This window comes from Nomascus leucogenys, chromosome 1a (assembly GCF_006542625.1).
Source record: "Nomascus leucogenys isolate Asia chromosome 1a, Asia_NLE_v1, whole genome shotgun sequence".
Classification (NCBI taxonomy): Eukaryota; Metazoa; Chordata; class Mammalia; order Primates; family Hylobatidae; genus Nomascus; species Nomascus leucogenys.
Window position 1 is genome coordinate 71931132 of NC_044381.1, and position 3090 is coordinate 71934221.

Here is a 3090-nt window from a genome sequence, read left to right on the forward strand (position 1 = left end):
CTGGGACTACAGGCATGTACCACTAGGCCCAGCTGATTTTTTTTTGTAGAGACACGTTTTCACCATGTGGCCCAGGCTGGTCTCAAACTCCTGGGCTCAAGTGATCCACCCACCTCGGCCTCCCAAAGTGCTGGGATATTGCAGGCGTGAGCCACTGCGCTTAGCCTGAGATTCTGGTAATATTCTATTGAGTTGAGTGGGATGGTGGCTATACATGAGTATTCATTTGACTTATTTAACTCCAAATGTATGTCATTCTCTTGCATATATAATTTACATGTTTTTAAAAGCATATGGGACCTGAGCACCTAATATTGAAAGAAAACTCCAGCTTCACTCAGACTGTCTTTGAGAGAGGTAGACAGGTCTAACTTCAATGGTGACTGATGTCTGAGGCATGTAACAGTAGCACGAGGCTGTGCCTAGCATCCACGGTTTCCTTTTATGCTGATAACTGAAAATCTCAATTACTTTAGGAAACAGGGCTGCATTTAGAACACAAGAGCATAAAAGGGTCTTCCCAGTAGTCCACTCAGTCTAGTGTCCTGTCTGACAATGGCATCTAGAAATGTTTTTGTGAAAGAGCATAACTGGGTCATAAACCCAGCATGCCAGACCCAGCTCTGCACCAATGGGGAGGCGATTGTCAAGCATTCGATTGTGTAAGGCATTGTGTTGAGCCAGTACAACGAGAACCGTAGAATAAAGATAGCCCCACGAAGATGGAAGACAATAGGGATGGTATTTTTCACTGTGCTATTAGGGAGAAAAATGAGGAAAACATAATTAGAGTGAGGACAGAGGCAGCGTAGTACAGAGGTAGAGAGCAGGCTGGGCATGGTGTCTCACACCTGTAATCCCAGCATTTTGGGAGGCCGAGGTGGGAGGATCACTTGAGGTCAGGAGTTTGAGACCAGCCTGGCTAACATGATGAAACCTCATCTCTACTAAAAGTACAAAAATTAGCTGGGCGTGGTGGTGCGTGCCTGTAGTGCCAGCTACTTGGGAGGCTGAGACAGAAGAATTGCTTGAACCCGGGAGGCGGAGGTTGCAGTGAGCCGAGCTAGTGCTACTGCACTCCAGCCTGGGCGACACAGCAAGACTGTCTCAAAAAAAAAAAAAAAAGGAAAAGAAAACAAACAAACAAACAAAAACAGAGGTAAAGAGCACAGGTTCTGGAACCTGGCCAGCTGTGTTTAAATCCTGACTCCACTGCTTACTACATAGATCACGCTGGCTGAATTACTTAACCTTGTGGTGCCTTCGCTTATTCAGCTATAAAATGAGGGCCAGGCGTGATGGCTCACGCCTGTAATCCCAGCACTTTGGGAGGCCGAGGCGGGCGGATCACCTGAGGTCAGGAGTTTGAGACCAGTCTGGCCAACACGGTGAAACCCTGTCTCTGCTAAAAAATACAAAAATTAGCTAGGCGTGGTGGTGGGCGCCTGTAATCCCAGCTACCCGGGAGGCTGAGGTGGGAGAATCACTTGAAACCAGGAGGTGGAGGTTGCAGTGAGCCAAGATCACACCATTGCACTCCAGCCTGGGCAACAAGAATGAAACTCCACACAAAAAAATAAAAAATAAAATAAAATGAGGATTACACTCACGCCTAACTCCACAGGGTTACGAGAATTAAATGAAGTCATCCATGTGAAGCAGTTGGCACCTGACATCAGATATGACCTTATCATGGGAGCTGAAAGGCATTTTTCTAGGTATTGGGCCTACAAGAGTGTTACAGTTTAGCAGAAGAAACAGAAAAATAAGCAGGCCATTTTCATCTGGTGTGATGTTACTGATGCAGCAGGCACGGATTGCTCTGAGTACACCCGAGGAGCACCTAATAGTGAAACAGCTACCATTTGTTGAACACTAGTGATGTCTCAGACAGTCACCCACATGCTTTGTTTTCTGTTTTCTCCCTTAGCAATGCCCTATAAGCCCCGCCCCTTACCCAAGGCCTTTACTCACACTGTGTCCTCACAACAACGTAAGCAAGGGGTAAAAATTCACAGCCTGTGGAGTGCAAAGCCATGCTCTTTCCCCTTTATCATGCAGGGCACCATTAATATTTTAAGGCTCTTCAGAAAAAGACCTGTCTCGGAGAAAGACAGTCCAAAAGAACATCTGTCTCCTCACCTCACGCTACTTTGCACCTGGGCATATTTCCAAATCAATTCCACACCCTGTTTGAAAGCAGCTCACCTTGGGGATGGATTAGGAAAATCGCAAGCCCCAGGCCTGCGTATGTGAGTGAGTTTCGGCAAGAGATGAAGGGCAGGCAGGCACCCCGTCTGGGGAGGAATTCCAGTGTCACAATTGTACCTCTGAGTAGCTGTGTTCCCAACATTCCAGAGAACAGCTCCACCCTGGAACAGCTTTCATGAGTTATCCGCACTGACGTCAGCCACATACCTGCGGACACAACTTGCTTGCTGGCTGCCCACAGCTGCACTGTTCCTTCTTGCTGGATTTTGGGAGTACACATGAGCTACTCATTACAGAGTTTCAGGCCCACTAGCAACTCTGAATATCTCATATTCTAAAAGAGCACGGCTTTTCCCAGCTCATTTGGGATTACATGAGAGATTAGCCTGTGTCCATGAAGGCCAACAACTACTCTGACTGGAGAATCGGCAAGAGAAGCCCTCCTCGAATGAGTCTCGAGGGATTTGAGCTTTGGACAAAGGAGTTGATAAGATTTTCTCCTAGGACAAAGAAAGATAGAACAGGCCTAAGATAGGCCGGGTGCGGTGGCTCACGCCTGTAATCCCAGCACTTTGGGAGGCTGAGGCGGGCAGATCACGAGGTCAGGAGATCGAGACCATCCTGGCTAACACAGTGAAACCCCGTCTCTACTAAAAATACAAAAAAATTAGCCGGGCGTGGTGGCGGGCACTTGTAGTCCCAGCTACTCGGGAGGCTGAGGCAGGAGAATGGCATGAACCCGGGAGGCGGAGCTTCCAGTGAGTGGGGATGACGCCACTGCACTCCAGCCTGGGCGACAGAGCGAGACTCCGTCTCAAAAAAAAAAGAAAAAAAAAAAAAGAATAGGCCTAAGATAAATGAGTTTAGCACCTAGGTTTC